General features: G+C 38.8%; 1 protein-coding gene across 1 annotated transcript in view; it reads right to left on the bottom strand.

Moving 5' to 3' along the window:
• LOC131690912 (zinc finger protein sens-like) overlaps nt 1-6322 on the bottom strand; it is a 52024-nt gene extending 45702 nt beyond the window's left edge. Inside the window, exon 1 of the mRNA XM_058976989.1 lies at nt 5830-6322. The gene's annotated coding sequence lies outside the window, so the exon portion shown is untranslated. The remainder of the gene's footprint in view (nt 1-5829) is intronic.
• Between the last annotated feature and the right edge of the window lie 9787 nt (nt 6323-16109).

The following is a 16109-nucleotide window of genomic DNA, read 5'->3' as shown; positions in this document are numbered from 1 at the left end:
ATTAGCCCAGAAGCGGGTACGCGATGATAGGTCATGTAGCCTTACCTCTATATAATCATTCTCTATGTACACGGGAATCCTTATTCCAACGTTGTCACTTTCAAACAATAGTTTTAAGTTGTTCGGCGAAATAAAATATTCAATTTGGATTAACGTGTTGGACGATATCGATACTGCATTGCGGAGATCATGTTACTGACGATAGGCGACTTTCTTAAGCCTAAGCTGCATCTTCACCTTCATGAAAACTCGGTCGCATTGATTAAAATTTAAAGTCAACTGGCGCAACGTTAGGTTGGAACAGAGCTTTATCGTGAACTTTACTTATGATGCTAAGCTATTTAACGACTGTAGAATTTTAATATTGGGATGTTATCGGCTAAATCAGTCATAAAAATAATCGAAAACGACGTATTGTCTCTGTATCCGACAGTTTCGGTGACTTTATTTCACCTTTATCAAGGAATAGAAACAGTTCGTTTTTTTCTGTTAAGTGTGTTTGTGTCCAACATAGGTTGTCCTGTGTATTTTCGTAGTGGCGTCCGGTGGTGTTCATGTGTCTATTTTTAGTGCATCACACTGTGAAAGCTTCTATGGCTTTATGGATTTATAGCGAATCTTCTCGGGTTTACTAGTGCAGAGCGAAACTGGGGTACTGCGAACACATCGCCCCGCTTCAATCCATTTAAAGAATGTCTATCCTACTATCGTGACGCTTGATTTTGACCACAAGGATCAACTGAATCAATCTTATCGGAAAGTTATATTCAAGGTCTATCTGGCACAGTGTGTTTCGTTTCACTGAATCGTATGCTGTCAACAAATCCACAAAAATATAATGAGTTCGTAAGTCATTTTACAAAAATTTATTTGTGACAGCGTAAACATCTGGTCCGCCGCCGATCGTACTCCTCGTGACCCGCTTTGGCCGACAAAGCATTAAATCAACGAGTGCAGTTTACTGAACAGAATACGGGTGAGAAATGTATGGTCTCGACAGTTATTACACTTTAGTTTATGGCTCTTATGTAGATAAGGCATTGTTAATGGAACAACTAATGCAATCAATTACAATTTCATTGAACGTTTGAGTTTTATTGCAACACTCCGCCGTTACCAGCTATAAAAATTAATTCGTGACCTTCTGTTCTTATAGTAGTTTCTTGTTCTTCTAAGTGCTTCTTGTTCTTATAGTAGTTTCTTTATATAATCCGAACAGTACTAACATGTCGTCCTCGTGCCAATACGGCCAATCCGTTGTATCAAGATTTAACGTGAATGATTGTTCTCAAAAACCATTTTTCGTGCTTTCATAAGTTGATGAAATTTAGGCTAGAAGAGCCAAGTTTTTGCATTAAAGCCCCTTTGCTGTATTTCACCTATTGTTTCAACATACTTTGCAGCTGATTGTTGACTTACAGGGTAACTGAAAATCTGGCACTTCGATTCTGACACTGTCGTCCTTTTTTGTTAAGGCTCGAGCAAGAAGAGTCATGAGTTTAGGATCGCAGACCATCTCACCCTAGTAACAATTCAAGTTTTATGATACTCTTGAATACCTTCTTAAAACCAAGAATGCACTTATAGTGTGCAATAAACTAGAATTGCCACTTGAACAATTTTTGTGACTATTAATATAAGCCGGAATTATCGATTAGCAAAATGATCTATTCTACGAAAGTAACCCATCGGTGGAAGGGCATTCGGCGAAATGACCCATGCGATAAAAGGACTTTCGGTGAAATAATCTGGGACGAAACGGAACTCTGGCGAAATGATACAATAGCTCACTTATTTTCCTGACACAGCGTATTCGAAAAAATGACAGATACCTAGTTTCGATCCATGCCCAGATCCAAACTTGATGCTTTGATTCAGACAAGAGTTTGGATTAGGACCATTAATTCAGATATATGTATCCAAAACATAGCTCCTATTTACCGTACATGAAAGTGAAGGACTGTTCGTGGATTCTGCTGATGCTATACCTCGCTTTTGAGGTGAGTAATACAAAAGTATTTTGTATTGGTAGATCAGCTTTTTCATTTGGCTCTGTTAGATCCAAAGTAGTACGATTGTCAATCGATCTACAAATAGCCAATTTACTGTGTGTTGTGCAGCGGAAATCGATAATCGACGTCCTCCATTTTATGTCACTTTGCTTTATATTTCTAGCATTCTAATTAGAACTATCCAGTACCGTCTTCACGCATGGGCACATTGGGTTAGAGCCAGGGACACCGAAGTTTTGAGGGCCCACAATTAGTACTTTCAATAAGTCGTGCTGTACTGGGTATTCTAAGCATATATAACGAGAAAAGTAAAATACACTGTAGGCCGATAGTTTCAATCCAACGTGCTTCTCGAAAATTGAATGAAACTCAATTTTTCGCTTTTGATACAGGTAGAAAAACAATTTGTATATAATTTTCATCAATCAAAAATGATTATGTTCGACTATTTTGGACTATATAATAAGAAGGGCTGTTTTATACTGGGCAGTTTCCCCAAAAACAGTAGCCGAAGCGTTGGGCAGCATAAAACAGCACCCACATATCCATCTTCCGGTCGCTTTTCTCACTCAAAAATTATATTCTTCATATTAATAGTTGCTAGCCATGTAAGCCACTTTTCTAGTTTGAGAGTAATTGATTCCATGATACGAGAATACGCTGCATTCTTTTATTACCCCAATTGTCGCCTTCTATCGACACAGAACGGGTTAAATTAATTGGTTTCCTCATAACAGAAAATAATCCATCCAGCCCAGATTTCCCAATGTAAATGCGCAATTCTGCTACATTAAACTGTGATACAGACAAAAATCATTCGGTCCAAAACAAATTGTACGGTTTAGAAAACCTTACTGAATACCTAAAAATTCAATTGTCACGTAAGCCACACCCATACTCGAATCGCTACTAATAAGGCATCTGCAGTTAACTTTTCCTTACCACTTGTGATAGCATCGAAGTATGAGTAAACTAAACGTGCTTAAAATCAAATTACCGAAACCTTGTGAGTAAAGCATAAAATATGGATTTGGCTTGCGCGACGAGATATTTTTTCGACTATACGTAACGTGCTAAGACGTAAGACGCATCTCTCGTTGATACTTGTTATAATTTTATGTTATTTTAATTACGAATGAGACCTACTTTATAATACAATTTGTAGCGACAACTACGTTTTCTTATAATATTGTTAATTCCTTTTGATGTCGGAAAATCTGTACCTGCAATCCGTTAGTTCAAATGAACACCTGGCGTCTTAAGACGCTACCATTATAGCATTTCTTTTGCATCTTTTTTGTTATGTGTGCGTCACTTTCGTCAGTTTTGTTTTGTAAATTGAGGTATTAGTTATATATGCAAGTTTTACACGGAAATTATGGATGACGGCATAAAATACTTGAATGAGTTTTACCGCTTATATTTATAGATTCGAGTAATTTGGATACTTCACTTTGAAAGCATTTTTAAATAAAAATTTACAAAAGAAAGGCTTTGAATATTCTACCGTTAATGGTAAAAATATGAATTAGTTGAATATGGATAAATAGACCAACAAAGAACCGTTGTTTATATTCCAGCAATACGAAAAGCGAAGATCTTTTAGATCAGCATACTACCTATTGAATTCAAACATTGCAAGATTCGACCATCTGTTAACGTACTGTTAAATGAAAAAGAAAATGTGGCTTTTCTCTGAGTTGGAAGTCGATTGTGTCGAGTTTCATTTCATGTTCAAAATTTTAAGAATACTTCTAAACTGAAATCCCGTCGCCTAAAAACTAGTGCCCAAAATGTTGTAAAATAGATGCTTCAACAGTTTAAATCGTAAACAGGACATGGATTTTATTGGCTTATTGCTTCTTGATTTTCATAGGTTATCATCGTGTAATGTGAGAGCAATTTTGTTGCATACTGGGGTGATATTATTGTGGTTACAATCGTGCGTCAGTTTTCAGTTATCAGTTTTGGAATTAAGAGAAGAGACCTCCAAAAATTTTATAATTCACATGAACAATTTTTTTTTTAAATTTGCAGATACAACATATGAAAACCGCGCAACTTGAAATAGTTGTGTAACTATACATAGGAAAGCGCTAAAATAACTCCAAACACATTATGAAGCAAGGTCTTAATAAATGACTTTGAATAGTGGATATAAGTTCAACTAATCCAACTTATTAATTTTAGATATCGGACAAGGCACTCTTCCTTCTCAAACAACGTCCTGTAACTATGTATTGCCGTCAGCATCCTATCAATTGCGATGACATTCGGCGAATAAATTTAATGGCGAAACACACAAATATGTTTGTAGGATTTAGATATTTTGTTATCATCTCTATTAAACATTTTAGAAACATTTGATAAAAACAAGATATTTTGTGAAGTTAATCATTTCTGTAAATTAATCCACCACAACAGAACAAAACTCGAACAGCAATTGATATCATGTAAAATTCCAGTACACAACAAATCTGTTGTTCAAGATAATCTATAACGTACTACGTTACCATAAATTACATCACACTCAATATTTTAACGCACTAACCTGAAGCAAAGGTCACGCAAAATTTCTCTCTTGCTCACGTCACGACAGGGATCTTGCGTGCTAATCAGGGAATATCATATACTCTTTCCAGCTGAAAGATATTTCGATTCCAGGACAGCACGGTTCAAACTTCGAGACTTTGGTTAAATTCAAGCGACGAACCCGTTTCGAAGCAAACGTCACCAGAAAACAGGAGACTTTTCTTCTTTTGAAATTTATATTGCATGTTTCATTCGAAAAATTACAAACAAGAAATTGGGCCATGTTATTGCTGTCAGAAGTTTTAAACCGATAAAAAATATATCTCTTCGACTACAATTTCAACTGCAATGTTCGCAAACCGATCCGATCGAAAGATCGGATTACAACCGATCGAAAGCTCAAAATCCCCACCAACACCCAACATCAACGTGAAAAGCTAATTAATCTCCACCCGCCAGCGAGGTCCCCGTCATCCTTGATCTACACCCGAAACTCGGTACATATTACTTTCTCAACATGTCACCGAGGCTGACAGGACATTTCAACACAAACACTTATCACCGAAAAGCGGATATCTCGTACAATCTCAGTGCCCCCAGCAAATTCCCACCAGACAACCGGTCGTCTGCCGTCTGCGGTGAGACGACATTCATCTTCTCCTTCAAGTGTTCACCACAATTCTTGCCGGCTGCTCCTTTCCGTGTCTTACATCTCGAACGAGCAGAAATCTCTTCACTCGCAAATTAATCGCTTCTACCACGCGACACTCTCCGAGACAGTCGAGAAGGGGCCGAGCAGAGGTGGATCACGGAAGAAGTTAATGTTTTATTTTTTTCGATCACAATCACATCCCCACACTGCACTGCCTGCCTGTCCGTCCGTCGCCGCAGCAACCCGATGCAGCTGAGCTTGATCGATCGATGCAATCCCGAAACTCGAAAAGCCGGCCGAAAAAATCCAAGCGAAAGAAAGCAATCAAAAAAACGACAACCGAAAAAAAGAGAGTCAGCAGACGCCAGGCCTGGTTGAATCTTTTTTTTTTATTTCACTGGTCGACTGGTGGCTGCCAGACCAGGTATTTTTTATGCTAAACAGGGCAGGTGTATTCGGTGGTTTCTTCGTCTCTCCCACTCTTAACTGCAGGTGACGGTGCATTCGATCGATTTTGGCCGCACCATTAAGGAAGCAATTTCGGTACCCTTCAGAGTCTTATTCACGAAAACTAGGCTCAATTCGCTGATAATCATTCGCCCACCCGCAGATGACCCTCTAATTTATCCTCACCTTGAACTCCGGAACTGTTGATCGAACAGGATCTCTCAGCTGAACCGGCTAACACGGAATATCAGACGAAAATTGCTGCGGATGTCCTTTCCGGTTAAAAAAAGTTGTGCAACTTTTCGATTTCCTGTCAGTCTGCTGCCTGCGTGATAATCCTAATCTTCGTTTCGTGCGGATCACTTCCCACACTCAATCACTTGGTTTTACCCCGTAAGGACCCCTTAGTTCACCGATCATTCGTGTTTCGCTTCACAAATCGCGGCAGATCACTAAACCAAAATCACTTCGTTTCCTTACCAGATTCACGAATCATCTTAAATCAGAAATCAGCACTAGCACGTCTATAAATCACCGCGGCTCTACGCAATACTTCTCAGAATTTAAATCAACAATCAACAACGGAAAAAAACGACCGTAGAGTTCCGATTTTCGAAAAACTCTCAACCCTCAGATTGGAAAACACTCGACTCGATCGAAGTGGAATGGTAAACAAAAAGCGTCCGCTCGATTGGGTGCTTCGCACCTGACTGATCCCAACAGTGGCGTTGATCGCAGCCAGCAAGGGTTCTTCTGCGGCCGACCGAAATATTCAACGGCCCGGGATTTCGTTCAAATGGGGAGATATGTATGTACAAAAGAACAAAAGAGAAACGCGGTGGAAAAGATAAAGATAGAACAAAAGAGAGACAGAGAGAAAGAGCAAGAGAGCTAACATTATGGAAGCACGCGAGCCCGCGACGATTGTGAGTAGTAAAACAGAAGGCTTTTTATGCTGCCCTGCAGCCGGTCATACCGAGTGAGTTTACTCAGGTAATGAGTGATGAAACAGATACAAGAAAGGTAAACGAAAAAGCAATTGAAGTACATAAGCCAATCGAGGGGAGAAGTTGCGAAGAGAGCGAGCGGTGTGATATAGCTTTGGGTGGCTCCAGCTGGGAGAATTCAAGAGCGAGTTCATTCGATCGTGTGCCAAGCACATAAGGTGTTTCACATTGCGCATATGGGGCAATTAATGATTTTTAAGGGGGTAAAAATTGAGGTGTTTCGTTTCTTCTTTAATCTACATTTAGTTATTCGTTGAGGGTATGCCGGCGTTGGTGTTTGGTTGCAAGCCAGCGGTAGGAGTTGAATCGAAGTTGGCTTGGATTGATAGGAATTTGAGATTTGGGGTCTATTTGTTTTCTCTCTCAAAAATAGGATTCATTTGCTTTTTAGTCAACATGAAAACAATCATTCAATTTTAAACATTCTTGTAAACGGCAGAATAGAAATCGAAACATATGCGCCGCACTGTCGCGCACATGTTTCGATTTCTAGCACACACAATAGCGTAACAAGACTAAATCAATGGCTAATCAATCTGTTCTTAGAAGTACTTGTGCAACAACTTCGAAAATTTATCGTAGCATGGATGCATTATTAGCGTTTAAAAACCTAACCACTTTTTGTTACAAATCATTTTTGATGAACTTGCAAAGTGCACCGTAAACAAAAACATCGCTCTGTATCAATTGATGTTTGACAATCCGGTTGACAGCGTTGTAACAGCGACTACTCTTGCCAGTACCGTCTTTACGCATGGGCACACTGGGCCTAGGCCAGGGGGGCCGGCATTTTGGGGGCCCCGCACTAGGGATGGATATAAATAAATTCTAACGTCTGTGTTCGAAAAAAGGTAAACTCGAATGTTCGTAACTCATCAGTGTGTTTTTAAAACGGCAGAAATTTGACTTGAAAGTCGTTTATAATTTAAAGTTTCTACTTGCATTGTTTTTTCAAAATCCCAATGCGAAATTACACATTGATCAGTATCCCATGTGATTAAACCTTCAAAGTGCATCAGACATCCAAGCAAAATAATTCTAGCGGCAGAAAACGCATCACGGCAAGGTCAGGATGGCATTGAACCAATTCAAGCGTCGCACAAACATTTTGGTTAAAGTTTCCATTTAGTCTAAGGAAAACTAATGACATATTTTGGACTGCAACTATACAAAGTTTGGAAGAGACCGAACCGTAGCGACAAACAGAAGATGATGGCCAACAAATCTGTGTCTGGCAAGCGTTCTGCGGATGCGGAATAATGATGCAGGTTTTCTTCACAACGGACACATTCCCAAAAGTAAACCCCTCAAAATTCTGATTTTCCACTATTCCTGGACCCTCTTTAACTGGTACGGAACCAATAATGTTGTTATTGGCCTTAAAGAGGTCAACTTCAATCATTCCAGAACTTCATCCTATCGTGCTTAAAAGGAGCAACGCCATTCTTTTTGTCACTAATAATAATTTTTTTCTGATTATAGAGAAATCTTGTGATCCTGAAATAAAATTATTTTAATTTCACAATGTAGTTTATATATGTTAAATTCAAAACCTCAGCTTACAGTCATACGATGAATACATAGTCAAGCCACCATTAAAATGTGAGTAGGTAGATTGTTATTAGTTAAAATGTATCATTTAGTTCATTTTTACGTCTTTACAAGCCGGTCGTAATAAACGTGTGTACCAAACTTCTATTAAATTATTTTACAAAAAAAACCTACCACAACGAAAAATTCACACGCAAAGAGAAATAATTGCAAAGAACCGTTTATATTCCTTTAGCGAGGATGGAACGTGATTGAACTTCAAGCCGTTGTTCTCGCTTAGACTCAACATCATATCGATTGATATCAAAGGTGGCAAGATTCGGCGAAGTGGAATGTTCATTGGAAGAGAATATGTGGGTTTCTCCGAAGTTGGATGTCGACTCTGATCAGTTTCATCATATTAGGAATAATGTACTGCCCACAGTCAAAAGGTTCGGAACAACTCAAAACGGGACCATGTTACTGTGTACTTTTGTAACTCCCGTAGAATAAAAACTAATCAACATTATAAATCAAATAAAAACTAATTAACTTTTCACATTGAAATCTATTGTCTGCATTTTTCGACTTGACGTCTATATCGCGATCAACGTGGTTGTCATACACTGATCAGTAGAATTTCTTCGTGGAAACCGTACTATCAAAAGTAACCAAGAATTGTATTGAGCATCGTTTCCGTCAGGTGATTCGCTTTTCTAATGCCAAAAGCTCCTGACTCCTACGGTAGCAGACAAAGGGTTAAGTCGTCGTAAACTCAAAGCTTGCTCATATGACCCTTTCCACGCTTTTCTAAAACTTTCTTCCTTCAACCCCTTGCTATCCCTTGAGTACTATGGCTCTTAATATTGAAAAATATGCTTCATTTTCCTGTCCCTTGCTAATTGAATGTCGTGAAAAACATAAAAAAAGTAACCAAGATATATTAAATTTTCGCGCTTTGTTAACGAAAACTACCTTAAACTCATAACGGAATACATTTTGTTGTCAAGACAACGTTCAAATGGCGGTTGATAAACCCGCCCTTCTTTCCCTTGGCCAAAGCATTCTTCATCCTCAAACAACGTCATGCAGCTATAAATGTCAGATTATCACATGTTAATTAAATTCGGTTACTGCTACAATATGCGACTGCTATTAAGAGAAACACCACGTAATATATTTTATTTCTAGCCTTCAAATATCTTGTTATCTTTCCAATAGTTATTATAATATGTCTCGTTTTGAAAATATTAGATTGAAACACGAATCTTCTCTGTGATTTACTGCTTTATCATTTCAATCGCCAGTAACTCTACCTAATGGGATTTTGTTTTTTTGGAAATCCGTCGCATGATAGAGTCACTTGCTGTATTATGCCACCTGGTGGTGAATTCTAGAACTAACTAACTTTATATTTTGATGGTTTTCCCATACTAACTGTATTACTGTCCAATGTGGCTCAAATTTGGCAAATTCTTCGAGTGGCACGGAGAATAGCTGTTTACACCTGTTCAATGATAGGGACTTCTCCGTTCAACAGTGCCCAGGGGGGCCGTTTGGTCTTAAGACAGCCCTGACTCTTGCGACTGCTCGGAAATATATCGTAACGTTGAATGTAGTGATATTAGTTGAGTAAGTAAAAATTTATAATTTCTTCGTATTTCTATGATTTTGGAATATGTTCAATAAATTTCGAAAAACTTTCTTCCATAAATTGTATCTAGCTTGGTCCATGAACTGTCGCGGAAATTCAAGCGCCATTCCGGCAGCCATTTAATCCGCATTCAAAGTTGTTTTAAGCGTTCTCTCCCTCGTCGAGATTTTGGGATTTATTTCATTTTGTTTGTGCGCGTTACCCGTTATTCGATAAGCAAAACAGAGACAGTGTTTCTCGTCTTGTGAGCTGCTTAGATACCGTTATAAATAAAATATAAATACCGCTATTATATCACGTTCACCTTTCTTTAAAGGACGATTCAGACGATACATCAGCCTCCGTCAACGTCAACGGAACGACACCGTTCCGTCAGGATAAGTTTAATACTTTTCTCTTGGTCCCCATTCAAACGTGCCGTACGTCAAAACGTTCCGTGCCGTTGATGTTGTGTGTGAATGCCTCCATTTAACTGCATGTAAGTAATTTTGACGTTCCGTACCGGTGACGGAAGCCTGATGTATCGTGTGAATCGTACTTAACTGGGCAATAGGCCCGTTCAAAAATGACTTCGCCTGACAATAGTTCGCTTCAAGGTGAGATGGATATTGAAACAAAGTAGACTCACTGGCTCAAGCTATATCCATACTCGTTCACCGGGCCGCATGTTCTCAAAAAATTGCTTGAATTTATTACAGATTTCTCGAGTTCTGACGGATCGTTCATCACAGAAATATCGAAAATTCGCCGGAAGTTTAGGTGGTGGTAAATAGTGTGAAGCAAGTAAATGATACTGCGGACCATTTACGAATGAATACAGAGTATATGTACCAGCTAATCGAGTTGAAATGATTTCTGTAGAAGGGATGTCTCTACTGTAGGGGGAATCCATATAATCTCCCGAGAAATCCCGCGTTCAATCAGCGTTAAGAGAAACTTTCTTTCGCAGAAATGCTACGCCGCCGGTCTCTGCAAATATCTACGCTACTGACGAATACGACTCTGATAAACCCCAGAAGGAAACATCTTCTCCTGCGTAAAGAAGCAATACAAAAAGGAGGAACATTTCCTCACCTAAGTTTCATTGTAAAGGCCAGAAGAAAGTAAAGTCCCTTCAAGGCCCTCCAAATAAAACAGCTCGAGGAAGTACGGGTGCAAACCCGAAGCGAGCAGCTCCTTATGTCGGAAAGCTGAGCTCAGAAAAAATCCCGGTACTTCCTGGGACATAAAAAACTCCAAGTGTCCACATATCCCAACCAGAGAAAAAACCAGCGCTGGCGTAATAAATTTGTCCCCGCAGTAAAAACATTCAAAATTGCAAAATCGCCGCTCCTTTAAACGGTTGTATCCTTAGATGGCTGATTCATCGAACGAGGTCACGGGCTTGATCACTGATCTACAGTCGAATTCACCCCTGTCTCTGATACCCAGATGAAGAAATATACCACCTCCCCCTCCTAAACATCTTCTCTAAACATATTTGCCCTCACTGTGTTTTCTGATTTTGATTGAAGAAACTCAATACTGTCGTTAAAATACCCCTGTAGTATATTGAACGGTATTCCTAGTTTTAAGATCCTTTTTAAATTGTTCGCCTTAGTTTAATATAATTAATTGCCTCAATGTTCGTTCCTGTTTAAAAATTCCAAAATTCATTACTAGAGTAGAATAGGGTCATATAGGCATCGGGGTACAATAGGTATATGGAATTATCTTTGCTATGTTATTGCAGAGGTCGCTCGGGTTGCGTGAATTAGATACACCGTGTATCATATACGGTAGAGCACATCGTTGACGGCTGTCATTTCGGCTGTTACCGTGGATCAGCTGCACTAGTTATGGCGTCGTTTTTTCGCGTGTTGTGCTACCAAAAGGCATTGTCTTTCGTCCTTTAATCAATGTAAAAAATTGTCATGTGAAATTTTTCTTAGGTAAAAATAATGAGTTTTATTTTGGTTTTTCGATATTTTGTGCTTGATAAAAAATGCGGACATCAACATGAAACATATGTTTGGGGTAGAGATATGTCAGGCGTTTGAGAGTACTATAGAGAGGTAACTACTACAATGTAAATTTGAATTATTTTTTGACAGGAAAATAGTGTGCGATTTTGGGCGAAAAACGCCAAAACGAAGTAAAGAGGACATGCAGAACGCAATTGCAGCTGTTTACGCTGGCGCCTGTATTCGATTCACAATTCAAGGTTCCGTTCGAAACATTCGGTGTTTGTGTGAAAGAAAAGTGCTCGTCTTCATTGAAAGCGCGTCAGATATTATGCGTGAATTAACAATATATTAATTCCAGGTGTTGTTGAAGTAGATAATTGAAAAAACATGACACAATTTCGCTCCCCGCTATGATTTCCACGCATGAGGTGCTAAAACTTCGAAGCGCAAATGTGATCGTCTCGCAACTAAGCAACCACGTGAGCCGGAAGGCGTAACTTTCATTCCACACTCTGGCGACGACGAAGACACCAAGGAGGTCATTCGCAAGTACAAATCTCGACGCAGCTACTGAAAAAAACATGTACTCCCAACACTTCTTAACCTACAAAAATAGCTCTAATTGACACCCCTTCTCCTAATCTTAATACAATTTTATTACCCCTTCTGTTATATCGAAATAAGATTGTTTTAAAATTTTCTTAAATTTATTACAGAAAAATTCAACCTGTGTCTAGTTTTAAGAAATTAAAATGTAAAACACAGAAATTGGCACCTTAAACAAACGCAAACGTGCCTTATCAAACTGAGCCGAACTTTCAATGCGAAATAGAAGGTGTTACCAAATCTCAAATAACGCTGTGCACATATGAACAACAGACCCCTACATGTCAGTTTCGTAACAAGAAGACACGCTACGGAAAACCATGTACAAAAATCTCTAACGAAACAACACACGGTCCCCATCAACATCAACTAAATGAAAAACAAGTGACTCGTAGATCCAACAAACAATCCAGTCATGAAAACCCATACAACATCAATAGCGAGGACAGCGAATAGCCATTACTCTGAACATCGACAGCCTAACTTTTTTCGGATAACCTACCAAGTAACCTGGGAACTGTATAACCGACATTATCACTACCATATCTTTCGTCTCAGTTGAATGGCACTTTTGTTCCAAAACGTTTTAGATTTTGTGTTGTGTTACTCTTGGATGAATTATTTTATAAAAGTCAAAAGTGGATTTTCCCATATGAAATCCCATGTAAACTTTAAACCGTGGGCGCAAAAATATAGTTTCACCGATCGAGCTTGGAATTTGTTTAGTTATTCTAGGACCCAAATGGAACCCAAAAAGTCACTCGGAGCGAAATTTTATTTTTTTTTTCATATAACCATGTCCCACTCTACTGGAGACTTGACATTTCATGAAATAGTGCACGAAACAAAAATGATCCCACCAACAATACTCCACATTTTGTGAAATAGTTCACGTGAAAATTTCATGACAATGTTATATGAAACTAAAAATGATTAGGGATATTTTCTAAATACCATAAGTATGCAAGATAGTCCGTGAATCGTGTACTAGAAATTATAAACCAGTTCACATGTCCATCAATAATATTTCATGATTTTATGAGCTTTTTCCCGAATACGAATGGTCTTTCGTGACTATTGTACTAGGCCATCATGAACCAACTCAAGAATACATGAAAAATATTTTATGATTTCGTGAGGGACCGTTCATAGGCCGCGTAGACCGAAATTTGTGAATTTTAAACCCCTCTCCCCCTAGTTGACCTTAGCAGACTTTTACCAACCCCCCCCCCTCCCCGTCCCCTCCACAAACGTCTACGTAGACTTTTCAATTTTTTTTATTCACGGGAAATGTGAAATCAGCAAGAAGCACATTATAATGTTCAAATAAAAATTAAGCGTTCAGATTTATTACAAGCTTTTTAAATATTAAAAAAATGCTTTTCACATTGTTTTTTATCTACGACTGATCAAATCAATTAGTACCAATGCAAGGGAATTTAAAATCGAAATATTTTTCTCCTATATACAAAACTCATATTTCGAATATCATAAGTTACTTCCAACCTTGTGAAAGGTTTCCGTTTTAATTTCACTATACTATCAGTTTGACTTAAAAGAATACCATGTAATATAATTTAAAGTGCTTTCGAACGTTTGTGTAGCGGAATACTTCTTTTCAAAGTTAGTCACTCGAGTATATGTAAAAAGATATATTGCTAGTTCAAATTTTGGCCGAAGTGCGACCTACACCAACAGTGCGAAAATTGAAGTGAGACTGATTAACTCGAGCAAACACTTTGTTGTAGAAGTTTAACGACACTACTGCTTTAACCACCGAAATCAATAAATAAAAAATAAAAAAATAATCCATTTATTGTAAAAAATTGGACATTTTGCTGTTACCATGGTGGTGTTAATGCTTAACTTTGACCATTTTTTAACTTTTTATTGTTCATGCATTTAATGGTCCATGCATGTCTGCTAACTAGTGTCTCAGATGATTTCTTAGTCAAAATCTTCCGTGGAGAGGAAGTTTGGGAGATCGTCTTTAGAACTGTCACTTTGTGTTACTCCTATAAAAATTTTTAATTAAATCAAAAGTTTATCTAAATATACGCATTAAACAACAACGTGTGAGGTTGTTGCTTCGTCCAAAAAAATCGTGGGTTCTGGGTTGAGTGGTCGCTTGAAGAGTAGTTACCTTAATAGTGTACTAGCTTTGAAGTGTCTGCCTAAATACATCTAGCTGAATCGACCGATATGTTGAATACAACTCTCTTTAAATCCCATTTATACGTAAGACGATAATAACAGAAAATCAAAGTCTACGTAGACTTTTTTTCCAAGAATCCCCCTCCCCCCTCGTAGACAAACGTAGACTTTTGCTAGACCCCCCCCGTCCCTCCTATGAGTCTATGTGGTTTTTGAACGGCCCCTGAACTATTTCTCGAGCCATCGTGACTATTGTATTAAGAATCATGAACCAGTTCACGAATACATGAATACGCTGGGAGAGTCGTCTGCAACCGTACATTGAGATAAAAAAAAATTAACCGAACTATCGACTTACAAGAAAGTGGTGACTCCAAATCGTGAGATCAACAAAACAAATCGACCCGAGTACGATCGTGGAAGCTGTACATGAAGATGCTGACGAAGTTTAATGGCATGGCATTAACAAAAATTTGCTCAATAAAAAGTAAACGAAAAAATAAATACAACGATTGTGAATCGAAAACAAATGTAAAAAAATCGATCTTGTATTGTGAGCTTATTTCAAAACATCTGATTTTATGAAGCTCAAGGAATCTATTTTGCTCAAAAAATAAACAGCTGCAGTTTACAACCGCTCAACCATATTCCTTGGCACAAACCTGGTAAAACAAGTCCAACGTTTTTACTGACTTGCTTTCTTTATCGCATCCATTCTGTTCTGCTTGAAAAACTCAAACATAAGGGTACCCTCATCCTTACAATCTGTAACCAGGACTAGCTAGCACCCCTGCGTCAACTTCGCGCAATCAAACTTGGTCTAAATCAAAATGGCTTCCTCGGAATAATCAAAACCATCCACTTCACACAATCGTCCCCTCCGATACGATTCACTGCTTTGAAGGATTCACCATCCTCTGCCAATCACCCTACCCCGAAAACAACGAACCATCACTGGCACCAACCCCTCACAAGTTACGAGTTTTAAAATACATAAAATAAAAACGAGCGCCCATCCAATTTGTAACGGAAAGTCACGTGCCCCGCGTTTCATGCGCCGCTGGGTCCCTCCCCTATCTAATTCTTCTGCGCATCGAACCGCGAACCGACAGCAACCACCAATAAGCCGAAGAGAGTAGTCCTGTTCGGAAAATAAGCTGTTATTAGCGGGAACTTTCTCATTCCTCAAATTGCAGCAATTGCTTTCCGGTGGGCACGAGAGAATGTGAAAACGAGGGCGCGTGCCTAGAATTTGAGCCCTCTAGCTGGCTGGCTTGGGGTCGGTGCACTGGCTGGACTCGCAATAACAACATCGGTTTGATGGGCTGACTGGATGGCTTTGGCGCGCACGCGTCCTTTGCTACCTACTGAGTATACGTGTGTACGTAACAAAGCCGGCCGGCAGTCAGTTGTAGCCAGTCAACACGGTTGCATAGACTGTGAACCTTTGTGACGGTGACTGGCCACTGTTGTAGCTGATGCGAGCGGTTTCGGTTCTGTTAGTGTAGAACTTAGTAGTTTGTTGAACTATGCTAAATGTTTATAAAATATAATCAAGCAGTTGATTAT

The sequence above is a fragment of the Topomyia yanbarensis genome, chromosome 3 (genome assembly GCF_030247195.1).
Source record: "Topomyia yanbarensis strain Yona2022 chromosome 3, ASM3024719v1, whole genome shotgun sequence".
In the NCBI taxonomy this organism is placed as follows: Eukaryota; Metazoa; Arthropoda; class Insecta; order Diptera; family Culicidae; genus Topomyia; species Topomyia yanbarensis.
The sequence above is the reverse complement of the archived record's forward strand: the minus strand, read 5'-3'. Positions and strand labels throughout refer to the sequence as shown.